The sequence below is a fragment of the Amblyomma americanum genome, chromosome 4 (genome assembly GCF_052857255.1).
Source record: "Amblyomma americanum isolate KBUSLIRL-KWMA chromosome 4, ASM5285725v1, whole genome shotgun sequence".
Classification (NCBI taxonomy): Eukaryota; Metazoa; Arthropoda; class Arachnida; order Ixodida; family Ixodidae; genus Amblyomma; species Amblyomma americanum.
In genome coordinates this window covers 205943730-205962178 of record NC_135500.1, presented here as the reverse complement: position 1 = coordinate 205962178, position 18449 = coordinate 205943730, and the positions used below count along the sequence as shown (strand labels likewise).

The window sequence follows — 18449 nt, the reverse complement described above, 5'->3', positions numbered from 1 at the left end:
GTCTGTGACGTCACCTTGAGTAATCGAAAATACCTTGTTCCATGGCACCCTTTGGTCATAGATGCCCTTGCGCCATAAAAATCCATATTCATCATCATCATCCTTTAGCACTCATACAGCCTATTTCTACCGTCCCGGTTTCTGGCCGCGTTTCCGGTCTTTCGAAGTGGCACCTCGGACTGGTCACAGAGCTTTATTGTGAATGCTTCATAGAAATGACGTCCCTGTGGTAATTTTTCGCGGGCGCTTTGAACGTGGAAGGGTTTCAGGACTTTGACTTGCTGTTTTCTCGGCAACGCAGCCACTTTTTTTGTGCATAAAAAAAATGTGGGTGCTCTTCTCCAGGAATAATCTATCCGTCTTGCTTATTTTTATGCTTCCCCTTAGAGCTTCTTTAACGTGGTGCATAGAAATTTGTATCATTTTGTACCTTTGTTGCACCTCCCCTGTCTGCTGCATGTTCTACGTACAGGGTCGGTCAAAAGTTCCCAGGCCACAGGGTCTGCTTTTGAGCAGTACAGTCAGGCAGTTACGCTCTCCGAGAAACTTGAAATATGTGTAGAGGGCAAAAGAAGCATCGTTCCAACCCCTTACAACCTTGACAGCTTTATCCGAATCTGAAGTGCCAGGATATACCGAACAATAGCAGACCCTGTGTCCTGAAAATTTTTGAACGACCCTGTACCTAGAGGGAAAAAATAATCACAAGGCTGTTACGAGTTGTTAACTCGAATGAACCAGCCGTAGCTGGATTGAGATAGGGAGGAAATGGAGGCTACTAGACACTAACCACAAAGTCACCGCAGTATCCGCCTCGTGTGCGGGAGGTGCTGGGTGGGGGATGCATTTTTACCGATGGGTACCCGGAGTGTCAACCAATGGAGGGTGCCCCCTCCGGAGATTGCTCTGGAGGAGAGCCGGCCCCTGGGTACTTACCCCCGCCCTCACCTCCTACAGAAGAACTTCCGACGCGACATTTTTGCGGAACGAGCTAAGAACAGCTACCACTGTAAAAAAATAAATGGAGTGAGGTAACTTGCCATTAGACACGCACGCACGCATGCCCGCACTGATACTATTTTGAGACAGTAGAGTGCCATTCACAGTTAAGTCCAGTGGTACAATTAAGACCTGTAATCTAGTTTCTGCACCGGCCACTAGGCACCTAAAATGCCAGTCTAGCTGCTATTGCTCGTACACGATCTGCACGATCTAACAAATCTCTGTTGCATTTTGAAAATTGATAAGCCGTTTCTACGAATGGGTGGGTGAGCAAATGGTCTCGATTTAGATAGCGCTGCATCGTGCAGCAACGATGGTTATTTGCGATTTGTTGCTCAGGTGGGTCACTGAAATTTTCTTGCATCATTACTAGTCTGAATGCTCTGACGTAGAAGGGTGCTGCTTCCTCCAGAGATAATTGATCTTAAATTTATGGTTCGAGCTGAAAAAAAAAAACCTAAAGGAATAAAATAAACTATGCCCTGCCCATTACACCAAAGCATCGCAGTCTATCAAACTGGAAAAATGAGCATATCGAGGTCGAAAAATTTTACTTTCTAAAACGGTACGCTACCACTAACCGTGCTTCTTGCTCCCAAGGAAGCAGGCTTAGCTGCGAGATTTATGATCCCTGAAGAGAAGAATCCCTGAGAATAAGGCTTTTATTCAATGAAATAGTGAAATTGCTGCGTTAATTGAACCTTTCGGGTCTAAAGCGCCATTTAACAGAGGGTCCACGCCAGCCGGTGCGTGCTGCCTTTTTCAAAAAGCAGCGCCGTCTGGGCGCGGACGAAGTGCCCGCGCGTTCCATTGATTGGCGCCGCGCGTCCTCCTCTCCCCACCCCGGCATCCCCGAATGGAGGCGCCCAGTCGCCGACTGCATGACGTCACGGCCGGGGGGTGAGAAGCGGCAGCCCTGGCAATGCGGCAAAGCTGACACAACGGGAAGCATCTGAACTGTGCCGCCGCCGCCGCTACCGGAGGGCTCGGCGCGAGGGCGTTTTGCACGCCGCGAGAAAAAGCCATCAGCAGCATTGCCGGGAAGCCCACCTCGGAGGAGCAGCAGCCGCCGCCGGACACCGTTCCGTAAGTAGGTTTCCCCGCCACCGTCGGCGCGTTTCTCTGCTTTTCTTTTCTCCCTGCTTCGTTCATTTGTCGGCCTCGTCGCTAACGAGGCCAGGGAGCCAGAGTCGTGGACGCACCCGTAACTGGTATGGGAAAGCCGGAGTGTTTTGACGACGTCGCCTTCGTCTCCTTCGAGACGTATCATCTATAGGCGCTCGCAGGGGGGTGATGCTAGATGCTCGCGTCGGTCTGACGGTTACGTTTGGCTTGTTCTTCGTGGCACTGTCTCCGATGGCCGCGCGTATTTGAGAGACTGCCGGCTTTCGGTTCTCCTCTGACACCGAAGCGTGCAGTCGCGGCGATGTCCGCGGTCTGATGATGGCGAAACAGATTTGAATGCACCGAGTTCGCTCGTTGCGAAGATCCTCATTATTAGAAGACAAAAAAAAAAAAGACGTGTTAAAAAAAAAACATTGAATGGCGCTTGAGCAGCGCAATTTCTCGGCGGCTTATCACGTCTTGCACCGCGCTGACTCGTCACCGGTTGACGTGCGACGGGTGGGCGGGGCCAATGTGTCGCCGGTTTTGGGTGCTTTCGTTTTTTTTTGTATAAAGTTATTAGTTTCTTCCCGCAGAGTATTGCCACTTCGAATTGCTAGTCGCTGCGGTTATTCACATCGCTTCGCCTAAGCCCTGATCCGTGCCCGCAACAGTCGTTTCTACGTGTGTCCATCCTTTCGTACGATTCATCGTGAAGAAAATTTTGTTCTGTGGTGCACTAGCGCGCATGCAAGAATGCGTGTGTTTAACATATGTAACAGTCATGGGGCGTATAGAAGCATCCACTGCTGTTTTTGAACCCAGGTGAAGCCAAAAAAGGTTGGTTTTGTTGCGTGAGAAAAAAAACCCAAGAAGCGTCGAAGCATGCTTCCGAGGTCAGATTTATTAAGCCACAGGGTTGCACACGGTTACGTATGGTCTCTCGTTTTGATGGTTCATGAAACGAGCCCACGTTATCGGGTGTCGCGATCTTGTCTGACGGCCGTCTTCTTTCACATTCCCTGGGTAATACTGTCACGTGGCACAAAACCGGTGCTTGCAACTGCAGATGCTATAAATTTTCCGAGCATTTCTGCAACGCACCATTGTCACATGGTTGTGAAGGCAGGCACGAACACAGCCGCAGACGACAGGCAAGCATCCTTGTGCAGAACTGCTCTTTGATGTGCGGATTTTACGTCTGCGTGGCACACACACACACAAACTAGGTGGCGTAGGTAGCGGCAAGTGGATTCGGCGGTTGTTGGAATCAAGCGCATAGGTCCGGAGCGCTCCCTATTTAGCAATTAATTTGAACTTTCGAGATACCACGCCAACAACGCCGTGAACGATTGCGAACACCGCGGATGCTGTTCAACGTGGTTAGATCCTTCCGGACTGATCTGGTCGCGTGCAGCTGCTTCTTTGTGGATGGTGCTGATGACCCGCTGATATCTGCGTCGAATTTTAACGTCAAAATTCCCGAACGCTGGAGCAGGACCTGGGAGAAATTTAGTAGTAGCAGTTTATTTAAAATAATAGTAAAAAGGAAGGAAAAGATTTTTTGCAAGCCCCGACATCTACCATCGCTAACGGAAGCACCTGAGCTGGGGCAGCGGGAATAAAGGGATAACAGGCAGACTGGAGAAGTGAAATGAAAGAGGTGAGGGCACAGCGGGAGAGAATAGGGGGAGGAGGGGGGAGGGACGTACTATATACAAGTATTCTATTTACATATGTACAGGCCGGGCGCGTGGGGTGTCCATAATGAAAACGGGGAGGAATTTAGTCTTCCTCCCACGTACAGAAGGTTTCAAAATAAGAAGAATGGTCTATTCTAATGGCGTATTCCAATCGGCCATCCAGAGAAGCTGTCCAAATCCGCAAAGGAGGAAAATATCCGCCGAGGTTTAATTATGTCTCAGCATCTGAACTAAAACTTCCAGTTGAAACAAGCTCTTCGGATTCGCTGAGCAAGAAAACTTGCTCTGGATCGACAATTGGAATCGCAGCACATTTGTTGTTGGCGCATTTTATAATTTATTTTATTTTATAATTTATTTTCTGTGCCGGTGCGCTATTTTTGCGTGGATCCTTCCCTCTTACCGGAACGTGGGTTTCGACAAAAGTTTCGATGCTGTCAGATAAATTCGAATTCCTAGAAAACAGCTTGTTGGTTTGAGACGAGTGTAAGAAATCTTCTCTCTGGCAGTTTTCACGCACTCGCTGTTACGACAGTCTCGTAGCCTAAGAGTACAGTTTGACATAAAATGGCAGCTACACGATCGGCACACGGCATTCTCATTGCTTCGCGAGCTGCGCAGCCTGAGTGTTTTACAGCGACAGTGCACTTGCATTGTTTATGGACGTGTCACATGCAGCACCAGCTTCTCCAAGCACATCCTTGTTCTGCTGGGCTTCGTGGCTTTGCTCAGTCTAAGCAATGCACACTTTCGAGATGTTGGCAGCAACGCGGAAGATCGTAGCCAGGGAAAAGTGCGGCATTGGTCGGGCCCTGCATGGTAGACTCGTGCGTTATCGGCATTATTGCTGGAATACTTGCAGTGAGAGCCGAAATTGACAGAATGTTGGGCGGAGGCTTTAGGTTTTCAGGCTGTAGTATATTCTTCATGGTCAACGCGAGCGACGACCGTGGCTACCCGCGCACAGCCATGCATTTCGCCATGGGCAAGATAACCTGAAATGACGGAACGGTGACTCGGCATCTACGTGAACATTAAATGATAACGAGTCTGCAAACAGGCACGGGGGTGCAGACATGCGCGCATGGATCAGCATAAAATGCGTTCGACGAGCCGATGGGCGTGGCCTTGTTCCATCTCGCTGCATCATTCAGAACTGCGATCAGTCTCTGAGCGTTTTCTACTGTCACACAAATTTGCTTTGCTTCTGCTGCTTAGTTCCGCAAACGTGGCTTCACAATCCTTGTCACCTCAAGGTCTCTCTACTCTAAACGAGACATCAGTGCTACTATCGTACCAGTGTTTATTTCGTTGTTGGTTCACGTTGCCTTGGTTTCACGGAGCGACCGTAATTCATGGTTGCCGTTTCGCAGTTACGGTTATCTTGTACATGACTGTGTACGCGGGCTCTTGCGTTGCGCCTCTGCTGCTCCTTTTAACGCGACAGCGTTAAAGGCTCAGTTGTCCAGAAAATCTGTCGTTGGCGTTGTGAGCGAACAATCACGAGCATGACTCTGGCAGGTGGGGTGCCCAGAGAGCAACCTAGGAGGCAGGTGGGCCATCTAGGCCACGTGACCTTGCGTCGTCATCGCAACCTGCCCACCGGATAGTGAGAAAACTTTACACCGTGGCAGGTGGCAGTTGAATTAATGACTGGTCGCTCGCAAAGAGCAATCTGGGCTACACAAGGCCGGTGAGAGCACCTGCCGTCGCAGGGCAGTGGCGCGTCGCTTAACCGCTGCACCACTGCGCCAGGAGGAATATGAGGACTCCCAATGATCTATGAATGTAATGTATACGGAATGATATTTTAAATATATAGGAATTATGATATCGCGTCATGCCCTTAAAGCTGAGGTTAAGTTCCCCCTCCAATTTTTTTCCCCTCGTGCTTTGCTCGTCGCAGCGTGGCCACAAATGTCACAGGAAATCCTTTCCTTTTATGTCTTTTTCATTTCAGAAGTTCAGACCACTCGTGCCTCATCACCGCTGCTCGGGTCGCAACTGCGCATGCGCGTATAACCTCTCCGGCAACCGGCTGTCACGAGCCAGCGCAACGTATACCGCTCAGAATCCTTCAGTCACACCAGCTACGTAACTCTCGACCAAGACCCGGGCATGTACTTACAACGGCTGAATTTCTAGCGCTTATCAGATTGGAAATGAGCCAGTGAGAGCCGTAAAGTTAGCTATCCGAGATGCGCTGAAAACAAAAAAAAAATCCAGTTTTTGAGCAGTTCGCCTGAATGCCGCAAGGGCAGCGTGACAGTCGGCGAACTTTCAAATTTTGGAGCATTTAGTGCAGGATTACAGTTGGGGGGCTATATAAGGAGTGTCGCAACACATGACCAACACAGGTCTGGGTATAAATGGGCAGGCTCCTCTGTATTCCCATCAGCATCTTGTGGGTCCTTCGCGTCTTATCAAACGTGTGCCATTTCAGTGCGCATCAGTGGGAACAGCGCAAACGTGTGCTGTATGTCCAGTGCCACACTCAGGTCCGCTATAACAAAGCAGTGCTTTCCACTCGATTCAATTCCATCGTTACCGTTCACCGCGCTGATTGGATAATCTCCGCGATCACGGAGACGCGCAGTCGCCTCAGCCAATGAGGAAGGAGCACAACGAATGTGCTCAATCAAAATCTTATAGTCTGGGCACCCAACCACGACGGCCGCACTTCGACGGAGGCGAAACGCAAAAACGCGCCCGTGTGCTGTACGATGACAGTGCCCCAGGTGGTCGAAATTATTCCGGAGCCCTCCACTACGGCACCGCATTCTCCATTTCTTCTTTCCCTCCGAACTTTCCTCTCCTCCCTTGCCACGTGCTCCTAAATGGGAGTGCGCTGGAGGACAACTTACTCTTGTTTTACTCTAATATAGGCTTATTCATGTTTAGCGCGTAGACAGCGCTGAATAATGCTTTCATTTGAAATATAATTCGAAGCATTATTGGGCTTGGATCGCGTGACGCACCAGCAACGGGTTCTTCTAGATAGGGCTGCTCAAGCTACTGAAAATCTGCATTGTTAAACCGTACCTACGTTCATTCCGCTTTATAAGACTTACAATGAAACGGTTTTTTATCTTTGCGACCTGTGCGAACAGAGTAATTACGAAAGAGTTGCATTCGCGCTTGACTCCTTGCTTCTCCCCTACCTTCCATAGGCGTACAGGTGTGCTTACGAATTTTCATGGTGTCTCGCCATTTGTATGGCGTCACTTAATGATTCATTTGGAACTAATCAAGCATCATCCTTTTCAAGTAACTGTTAACGGCGTTGAAAGAATGGGCTCGGGGTTCACTTTGTATTGCGAAGATCCCCGAATCACGAAGTCGACGGTTCGACTCTAGTCTAGACCAACGGTGCGCGTTTATTCTCGCTTAGTATGCACGGAACATCAATTGACTTTGTTTCGATGAGCGCCGTCTACGAGAATTTCGCGCTTAATATAGCTCACTGGGTTGTTTTTGCCGCCCGCGGTTTGTCAGTCAAAAGAAACTATACCTACTGCATATCGGGTACGGGGTCACGAACTGTGCGCATGGCGTCGGTTCACGCAGATCCTGCAGCTGCATCGCGCGCACGCTGCACACTGGCCGCCGCTCAGAGTTGCGGAGAGTGCGCGATAGCCTCGCTTTGAAACTGGAGCTCGCAAAAGCCGAGGTCTGTGAGACTAGGTCCCGACGATATGAGCGCGCCTATCGCGACGACCAACTCATTCGCGCGCTTCAACCTTCCACCCACTGCGCTAAGCCGACGCAGGAAATGTGGCACCGCTTGCATTTATCGGAACGCCGGTGACATTGTTCTATGTTGTGTATTAGGCGCGTGCACCTGTTAGCGAAAAAATGTAGGCCACTGGGTTTGCGGCTCAGCCGTTTACTGAGGCTCTTGTAGCTCCCACAAAAACTCAATCAATCAGATTGATGCAGTAGAGTATGCGTTACCGTTAGTATTTCCCCGGACGGAGCAGCCGTTGACGGGTTCAGACCATGCGAGCGGGTGGCCTGATGCGGTCAGTCAATCACCGTTTGACACGCCATACCGCCGCTCCACTCCCCCCTTCCGCCACCAGTAGCCTCCACCCTCTCTTCGTCACCTTCCCTCTCCCTCCCCCGGCCGAGGCTTCAGACAGACGGACAGGTTTTTCCAACACAGGGGCTCTAATGCTAACGCATTGAAATTTCAGTAAAGACAGTTCAGACTGTCCAGACAAAGTTCAGAGACTTTGGTGGAGTGTGGAATGAAAATGTGAGCGTAGTTGTGCCTGTAACGGTTGGTAGCTCTGGTGCCTTGGCGGTGAAAAACGAGCCGCACTGCACGACACACAAAAAAGCTTGGTGCACCATGGCCTGCATATATTTGACAAAGACTCTACCTGCTACTGGAGTACAGTACTTCTTTTTCTTGCAATGCCCGATCACTCGCCGGTTTCCTCAAGGTCCACCACGTTGTGAAGCACAGAGTCAGCTGCGATGAGATTGCCACTCCTGAACTTCCCTACACAGGTTGAAGTTTTTTTCTGACGGCGCAAAACAAATTTCTGCACTGTTACAACGATCTGATCTTTCAAGTCCATTTCATGTTTACAATTAATCATGCCATTGTTAGATACCGGTGATCGTGAGGGTGTGACGTCACTTGAATCACTGAGGGTCGAATAGAATCAATGATACAGAAGTGCTACGAAACAGTTGCATTATCCGGGCCCTTGAGCCAAGCAATCAACGAATAATGCTTCATCATATGGATGCGTACCTTTTGGTACTGTCTGCGTTCTGTTGATGCAATTTAGCATTCAGGACACATCTGAAACTTTGCAGCAGCACATGTACCGTCGCACACTTCGTTTGAAAAGTTTCCCAGTATAGGCTGTCGTGCGGTGCCTAATACACCCACGACCTTTCTAACATACACAGTTGCAAACCAATGCCCCGTACTGTAGCGTATTGGAGGCGTGTGCTTGTGTCCGCTGATGCGTCCAGCATGGACCTACACACACAGCGGGAACACTTCAGCGCATGGTTCTGCGGCTTGCGCAGCTGGCGCACTGTCGTGATGTCTGTGTCCTACTAAAGTGAATGGTCATACTGTGTATATGCGTTGCCCCGCAAATGAAGCAGAGTGAGCTGCAGAAGCACGCACTCAAGTGTTCCCGATATGTGCGGTTGGCACTGTACATGCATGCCCGGGCGGAAGCTAGCGGAGCACGGCGTGCTGCTGTATTGGCCCGCCTCGTCAGAAAAGTGGTAGTCATGGGTTGCTCGTTCGCCGCCGTATCAGGAATGTTGCAGTACGTCCCTCGTGCACTACGCCGCGTCTCCCAGTTTTCGCGAAGCCGCACATAAGTGCGGCTCTAAGGTAGCAGTTTAACCCGTCGCAGCTGCTTTGTCCTGGAAGTCAGTATGAAGAGAGCAGTTAAAGGCACTTAGTACCGTTTGTATATCTGACGTGTTCATGTACCCTCTTTGCCAAAAGTAACCGAGCAACAGGTTTTTTCTTCTCAACTGTATAACGGAACCTTTACAGTGCCCCTAAATACCAAAAGGCGTCAAAACGCGAGGACAAGTGTTCACAGATTCAGAGCTTAAGGGCTGCCATAAGTGCTTCGCTAGGCGGCTAAGAAACAAATCACCATTGCCCGGTTACTTTTGGCGAAGACGGCAAATGTTCACCCTAGCTGTTGGCGAAGTGATCGGAACGGACTCAAGAAAAACTTCAGTAAACGCTGTCGCATGAACCAGCATGACGTAATCACGATGGGTTTCCAACGTTTTTGTTCAGAACAGCTTCGAAACTCCGGTTAAAATTCGAAGCGTGTCCTGCGGGCGGTTTCTGCAGCCAGTAGCGGACGGAAGCGCCTCCTGCGAGCTTTGGCACCAGATGGCGGGGGCGGCCCATTTCTTTTTATCTATATTTAGTAGTTTTACTCTCAAGTGCAGCAACTCAGCCTCTGCAGCCTGTGCATTCCACCTTAAACTGCAGTTTTTTCATGTCCATCAAGAGGAAAGTACTGAGCACAAACCGAGGGCTGAGCAGGCAACGCAAACCTTCCAGCCGAAATTTTAATGATGTAGTATTCCTCGTACCTCCTCGCTCTTTACATTTTTCCCCTACTTTTTTTTAAATATTCATCTTCTCCGGGTCTGTGACCCCGAAAATCACCCACAAGCTGATATGTGCACATGAAACGCAAGGCATATTTCTTGAGAGTACTTTATTTTCCGGCAGTGGTGGCCACTAGCAGAATGCGCTATCTGGTATGCGCGTATAAGGATGAAATAACACCTTCTCGCGCGTTTTGACTGTGAGCTTCACGTTAAGGAGAGGGACGCGAGATAAGAGAGCGAGCATTCGTAGGCCGGCGAACTGTGGACAGGGTGGACATCACGCCTTGAGTAAAAAAAAAAAAGATACCGGGAACATGAGAGAGAGAGACTTGTCGATGCGGCGTGTATCCACGTGCACAAATGTGGGCACGCAGAGAACGTCCTTAGCGGCTGCAGAGTATTGGTTTATACGTGGAAACATTCACAGTATCGAGTCTGTATTTGCATGCGCACATAAGCCTATTTGAGTAGATTAAATCCAGGAGTAGGTGGTCAGTTCCAGAAGAAACGTTGTTTCGGGAGCGCTGCGGGTTGCTTGTTCGCAGTGAGGAAAACAAAGGGACGCGTCAGGTTTCTGTAGTACTCGGCGACGTTTACGAAGACATATATTGTTAACCATATTTTCGCGCCTATATATATATATATATATATATATATATATATATATATATATATATATATATATATATATATATATATATATATATATATATATATATATATATATATATATATATATATATATATATATATATAGGAAAAAAAACATGCCCTCGTATAACCAGCACACTTACCTGAAGGAGGCGCACTCCTTTGTTTTTGACGGAAATGAACTGAATTTGAATTGGCAAAACAGTTCGATGTCTCGCCTTCGGACGCGTCCAGTCGGGGTAAGGGCATTAAAGTCCGTCAGCCATCTATACAGCGTACCTTTGTGGGCCGCTGCCCCCCCCCCCCCCCCCCCGTGAAATCCGCACCCCCACTTTATAATCAATTTTTTCGATTCTTGGTGCGCGTTATGCGGGAGAAAGTACGGTAAATGGTGTCGATACAGACTAATTACATCATTTACCAATGGCGCCCCTGAGGGTGACAGTGTATTTTATATTTGGAGCTTGATGGAATAGGCCTTCGTCCTAAACCTGACGTAGTTGGGCTGATGACAGTGATGATAAATAAACCATGGTAGCTGTCGCCAGTTCTCTTTAAGGTGTTAGACGTTGTCTGAACGACGAGATTCCAGATGTAGGCTAGGTGATAAGTTTCTATTTGTCCCACTTCGTCTTCAGCACAGTTATCTTTGCATTCTCCAACACGGCTTTTTCGGCTACACTGTCCTATCGCACGTCACAGTTTCGTTTGTTTAAGAAATTTCGAAAAATCTTTTTTTCCGCATAAGTACAGTGACGTATAACCAGCGTAACTAATCTCGTAAACGACCAGGATAACTGTCAACGGGTAGCCGGTCTCACATTTACAAGCTTGGCACAGTTGATTAAAGGCACAACTGCTGACCGCAAATGACTGACCGGGTGCATCGACTTGATCTAGATATTTGGCAGGAATTGGCATGGTTTCAGAACTGGTCCGCGAGCTCTGTATTTTATCTACTCAACTATGCACGGTACCCCACGTGACGGTAGGCCATCGAATGATCAACGTAAGCCTAACTGGTGCGACAAATTCAGTCCCCCTAAAAAATCCTTGTGGCTTTCTGCACCTTTTATTTTCGTACGCCAGCTGAAAAGGACACTTCCGCGGTTTTGTATGATATTTCATAATTAAAATTTGCAGACCTTAATAACCGCCGTATGCTATATTGGTCTGACAAATTGGATGGTCTCGAGTGGGATACTTGTATTAAGCACCTGAACAATTTCTAACCCGTTTCAATCACCAAACGGTATGGAACGTATCCGTCGATGGGGGAGGCAAACAAAAACAGCGCTTTCGGCGGCCAGTGGAACTAATAACAAAGACTGAACTGCGCAGGAAATGGTAATAAAGTGGGCAATTTCGGTCGCATTACACTCATATGCCAGGGAAGCCCGCCACTGATATTTAAAACCGGGCTTTATGTGAAGAGACGTTTTTTGCGGCATAGTAATACCAGTGCTGGCGGACGTCAGAAAACAAGCGAATCATGTTCACTAGTAAAGTTAGAAACCAAATTCACATACTTACCTTTTTCAAATAAGTGCCTGATTCCATTTAGATTTTGTAGCCGGTTGTTAGTATTAGCCATCTCAGTTCCCAGAATTTCGAAAACGCTATAACCCTCGCCACTGGGGCTCAACAAATTTGGGTCATTTCTCGCGCAGTCCAAAAAGCACGCCCCTGCGGGCAGCGCAAAGTGACGCCCGTATTCTGCTCTATAGATATTACGCCATAAAGATCACAACCTTCATTTTGTGCGATTTGGGCACGGTTACTTCAAATGTCATTTCTTTCTTTGCGCACGTTGTTAGGTGCGCGCGTCCTTGCTATCATCTGAGCCGATAATTGGGCGAACGAGAAGAAAGAGTGCAAAACCCTACTTGTGCACGGCTAGCCTATTAAGGGACTTTAGGCAAGCCAAGCAACGGGCTCTTGCACTGCAGGACAAACAAAGCAGTCCCGTGTTTGAGCCTTTTACTGCCGTATTTGTCTCTCGTCTTCCGTATTTCCCAATCATCCACTGCATATCATAATCGCGATAACAACATCACCTTGTCGTGAGTCGAGTGCGGCAGGGATCTGTGGCTGGAAGCTCGCGATAAAAGTGTGCGCCAGGCTGTCAAAATTGCTGCTGATAAGACTGTTGCGTTTTTTTTTTCTGCGAGCCGGAATTGCTCTCCATTCAGGGCGACTCGTTCTTGCATGGCTGTCACGCCGCACTCACTCAGAATCGAGGTGCACAGCGTCGGACCAGCAAGTCTGACAGCAATCAATTACCCTCGGACACTTTCGAAGCCACTCAGTGTTTGTTTCTTGTATAATCAGGACCCCCGAATTAAGACTGACAGCAGAGAACACGAGGTTTCTCCGCTGGGAGTACAGCCACGTGACGTATTAAAGTGGACGCGTCGCTTCATGCAGCGTGGAGGCCAAGAATCGAAGCGATCGCCAGCCGTTGTCCTTCCTTGCCTCTTTTAATGCAGAAATGCAGTCTAGGGCTTGCGCGCCAGATTTTCGCGAACCCAATTTTGCGTTCGCAGTGCCCCAACACATCCGGATAAAAATCTAAGTGCAAGCTAGCCACGCGAAATCCGGAGGTCCTGGGTTCGGATCCCACCGGTGGCATGTGGTTGTTTTTTCTTTTGCTTTCTAATCAGTTATCTTTAACTTCTAATATTCTCCCATTGATGAGCATCACAAAAAATAATGGCTTGGTTTATATGGGTTTAACGTCCCAGAGCGACTCAGGCTATGAGAGACGCCGTAGTGAAGGGCTCCGGAAACTTCGACCACCTGGGGTTCTTTAACGTGCACTGACATCGCACAGTACACGGGCCTCCAGAATTTCGCTTCCATCGAAATTCGACCGCCGTGGCCGGGGTCGAACCCGCGTCTTTCGGGCCAGTAGCCGAGCGCCATAACCACTCAGCCACCGAGGCGGCTCCACAAAAAAATAAAAAAATCATCTATGCTCCTTCGTTGAGGTGACTATTGTCCTCATTCGTGTACAACATAAAGTTAGACGGTAAAGATAATTCATATCATGATAAACGTATGCATGCACGGCCGCGTAGGTGGGAGGACAGGTTATCCATGCTAACTTGTATAACAGGATAAGATAGCCTCGATAAAATAAATGGGCTTCTGTGGGAAAACGGTGGATATGCACTTGTGAAGCAATTGCACCCAGCTAACATGACCGTGCCTGTTACGCTTTCCAGTAAGGTTATCACGACTTAGCTTCAAAGTGGGACTAAATTTTATGTGTACGTACAACCTTGAAAAGTTTGGAGCCCGGACTGTTTGCTTCTGAGCCGTGTAGTAGGGCTTCTGAAGCATTCTTGAAAGTCCTACTCGTAGGAGAGGGCAACACCAAAAATTTGTTTACCTTTAGGAGATTTGGAAAGCTGAGGATGCATTACGAGCCACACGATGTGGCTCAGTAGCAAACCCCTTGGGCTCGAAACATTTGACAAAGGGTGCACATCTTCTCGACAGGCACACTCTAACTTAACCGGTCGATCGCGTGTGAAAAGTATCGAAGGATCCGTGTTAGCTCGTACTCGCACCGGACATAACAGAAATAGCATGCCGACCCACCTGTTTTACAAGCACGATCAAGGAACGGGGTTTGTATACATGTAGTCATTGCGACAGCGCTTGCCGAAGCTGTTATTGTCCGAACCAAGGCTACGGACAAAAGCCTGATTGGTAAGGAATCGATATGGCGGGCAGTTTCATTCCGAGTAATATTATAACAGTATAGTACAAACTTCGTACCAATTGGAGCATGTATATATACGCATACATCAAAGACAAGGGAAATAATCTATTGTTACATTCATTTAGTTATTTATTTCTTTATTACTGTAGGCAACCTTAAACAAAGACACATCACAGTCGCAAGATATCCACCGAAAATTTACAATATAACAACCATTTGAAAAACTCTTACGCACGCCACTCGCCTGCGCTATTCTCTATCATCTTCATCGTCTTAGTAACTCGGAAACTCTGTCTCGCGCGTGTTACTTTTGTCATTTTCTCGGCAAATTTCGGCCCAGCGATCGTTTTTCATCCAGCAAGATCAGAGTAATATAGAAGGGAGTCTTTAGAACGAAGAGGAACTTTTATTTCTATTTCGATGGAATCGTCTTTTATAGGCAAATGCGGAGATGAAATCGGCGCATTTTAAATATGACGACGGTGCCACTGTCGCTTTCCTTCCGCACACGTCGCGCACTTTCCAAGCGCGGTGTTTTTGCGGACCGAGGTCTGTGCGCTGCTCCACTGAGCACGAAGACTACCGACAGTGCTGCACACTCGCTCTGTAGGCGGCCTCGCCATCCGCGTAATGGAACAGCAATTTCAGCGAAGGACGGCGTTCTGTCGGGGTTCTTAATTTCGACTCCGAGGCCGGTTATGTGTGTGGCGTGCCGCTCATATTGCCGGCACGCGATTTCTTCGTTTCTTCAGTCTATACCGGTATTGCTTTGGCTTTTTACCTGGAGGATGCGGTGTCTCGTGTCGTGATCCGCAGATCGGGAGCGCAGTGCTGGCGTGCTTGCTCTGCCAGCCGGAACAAGTTCCCGTCGGTCTGCTTTTCCTCTGCAGGTACAGCAGCATACACACACTCAAAACAAAAAAAGTCGAGACCAAAACTGGCAGGAAGGAAAAACTCGAAGAGCAGGTTGATGGGTAAGGAGCTAGGATATGAGGCTTCGTTCGATTGGAAGAAATCGAGCTCCAAACATTTTGGAAGAATGTGAAAAGTAGAAAAGAACTTAACGTCGTCGACTTGTCCCCGTCCGATAATGTTTCAGCGGGCCTTGCCCTTCCTGGGCTCCACTGCCGCCGCATTGTTCTTTTCAACAGCCACTCCACCCCTTTCCCTCTCTTTTTCACCCTCCTCTTCTCTAATCTTCTCCTCTTTCACCCTCACCCTGAGTAGCATGCCAGGTCAACAACCAGGCAGACCTCTCTCTTTCATTAAAGTCTTTCTACTCCTCCTCCTTCTCTCTCTACCCCCCCCCCCCCCCCCCCATTTCCCATCGCACCTTTTCATTTCCTGGCCCTTTTCGATTGCAGATCAAGAAAACCAAGTCCGCCTCTCCTAACAATGGTTGTGCTGCTCTCACACCTTTGACCACCCATGCGGCTGGTTGATCGATATAAGCACCAATTAAAATGAAACGTGACCGCAAAATGAAGTTGCAAAAAAAGTTTCCCTATATTAAGTACAGTGCTTAGACAGAGGCCATCTGGTTCTGAATCTTGGACGCTGCTCGCTACAGCCCTAGTGAGGGAATAAGTTTCCAACATCTTTAAGTTCTTATCTCCAAACACTGTTGAGCAATCGAACCGTTTTCCTTCGTCCGCTGTCGAATGCGCTGCTGTCACTATGTCAGAAAAATGCAATGCCTTCTGCCTGGATAGCGCTATTACCTTGAGCGTTGTGAATTAAAAAGAAAAAAAAATATCGGTTCAGGGGCGTTTTGATTGTTGTCATATTTTTGCTATAATATTAATAGTTAAAATATACAAATAACTCTCTGGAGTGTTTGCCGGTTGTTAAGCTCAAGAAATGAATGCATACTTGTACAGTTTCGCCTTCGAACAGCGAGGTGGGCGAGATAGCGCTAGGGTTAGGGGATTGTATGCGATTGCTTGCGGTATACGTTCGAAAGGCCTGAAACTTGCTCACCGTTAGTCTTAAGTCTAGAGGTAACGATGTCGCCACAGTTCATGATGGTCGGTGACACGTACACTGACACAGGGGCTTGAGGGGAGCCATTACGATCGAGGAGAGGAGAGGCGCAGTAACTCTCTCAGGCTGAACCGCGCTGTGAGGGAAGGGATGAACTAGGGAGTTAAAGGGGAGAGAGCCGCCTCGGCTCCGGATTAATTTCAACAATTTGGGGGAGTCTTTAAAGTGAACTGACATCGCGATGTTCACGATTGGTGGAGGTTCTCGTGAACAGCAGCCGAACGCCATATTTAGAATGGGTGATGGGGCGCGAAGAGAGACGCATCGTGAGAGGGACATGCGCCACAGAGAGCGCGAACTAGGTTTATTTTGCCGCAGCTCCTATTTTTATAGCCCTGTCTCTGTCCCTATACCCGTGCATCGGGCCACCACACGTGCCGTTCCAAAAAATTCACATCGTTATCAAGAAGGTGGATTGATGCCTAGCTGATGCAGGTGCTTCTTTGATGAAGTAGCCACCGTTCAGGAATACAATGTTCCTAAAGAGAGCGAAGGAGAGAAGCGAACGCGAAATTATCGAAGGCTACTTCAACAAAAAAGCCGGAAGCAACTGCATCAACTCATCATCAACAAATCTTCGTGACAAAAAGAAGCAAATTTTTTTAGAAGGGTACCTGTGATGTGACAATGTACGGGGAGGGACAGAGACATGGCTATAAGAACATGGGTTTAGCAAAATAAACTTATTTGGAATTTGACGCTCTCTGTCTTTTATGTGTGTGTATCATGGTGTGTCCTTTTTGGTGGCTTATCCCCATTCGATATAATGCGCTCACTAGCCCACATCGTGGTGCTACTGCCGCCGCGGTGGCTCAGTGGTTATGGCGTTCGGCTGCCGACCTTTAAGGCGCGAGTTGAATTCTGGTCACGGCGGTCGCACTTCGAGGGAGGCAAAGTTCTAGAGTCCCGTCTGCTGTGCGATGTCACTGCACCTTAAAGAAATCCAGGTGGTCGAACTTTCCGGAGCCCTTCACAGCGGCGTCTCTCGTAGTCTGAGTTGCTTTGGGACCATAAACCCCCATAAACCAAACCAAACCATTGCGCTACTTAGTCATAATTAGCTACACCGCCATTATTTTTCCCGGAGCCCAAGCTCTGAACGCGCCACACCTAAGCGGCGCTCCGGTAAGATTTTAGATGGAAAGCTTGACGGAGGTTTCTCCCATAGCAGCTTTTTTGAAGTACATACATTACATACCCCGCCGCGGTGGCTCAGTGGTTATAGCGCTCGACTACTGATCCGGAGTTCCCGGGTTCGAACCCGACCGCGGCGGCTGCGTTTTTATGGGGGAAAAACGCTAAGGCGCCCGTGTGCTGTGCGATGCCAGTGCACGTTAAAGATCCCCAGGTGGTCGAAATTCTTCCGGAGCCCTCCACTAGGGCACCTCATTCTTCCTTTCTTCTTTCACTCCCTCCTTTATCCCTTCCCTTACGGCGCGGTTCAGGTGTCCAAAGATATATGAGACAGATACTGCGCCATTTCCTTTCCCCAAAAACCAATTATTATTATTACAATGGGCAATAGTAAAGAAATAAAAACAATGGGCTCAGCCCGCACCGCCAGGTGGCACAACGGGCTTGTTCAGGAGGAGGAGGGCGCAGCGCTGCGGGTCGAAGTCGAATAACACGAAACGGACACCGCAGGGGAAGACAGACACAACAGGTCGGCCGCATGACAGTTGCAACACATGTGTCCGGAGCGCGTGATGCTTTTGCGTTGCGCTCGTCTGCCGTTCCTGCGGCGCAGACGAATCATCCGTGCCCGGTGAATACCTTTGAAGAACACTGCCAGCTTGGTGTCCCGACCACTTTCTCCACTTAACGCTAAAATTTTCCACTGAACGCATGAAATAGAAAGGCCTGCATGCCTTAGCACTATTTTGCCAGACAAAGCGTGCTACACTTAGCCCAGTGGTAGCATTAGAGGCTTTTAGTTGTAGTGGTAATTAAGGTTTAGTGGCGATGCAGCAGCTAAGGCTACAATACGGGCCTTATGTATACTTGTATCTTGCGTGCAGAGTGAACAACGTGTATGATTTATAGCATTTCTGGGGCAATTGTCGATGCTCGTGCCCTGAAAACTTGCTAAGTCTCGGGCT

General features: G+C 48.6%; 2 protein-coding genes across 2 annotated transcripts in view; one reads left to right on the top strand and one right to left on the bottom strand.

Annotated features, from left to right (window-relative positions):
* The window catches only part of LOC144129167 (LETM1 domain-containing protein 1), a 369791-nt gene that overhangs the window by 224554 nt on the left and 126788 nt on the right, over positions 1-18449 (bottom strand). The gene's annotated exons all lie outside the window — the stretch shown is intronic.
* The window catches only part of LOC144129163 (glycoprotein 3-alpha-L-fucosyltransferase A-like), a 113706-nt gene continuing 97191 nt past the window's right edge, over positions 1935-18449 (top strand). The window contains exon 1 of the mRNA XM_077663120.1: positions 1935-2088. The gene's annotated coding sequence lies outside the window, so the exon portion shown is untranslated. The remainder of the gene's footprint in view (positions 2089-18449) is intronic.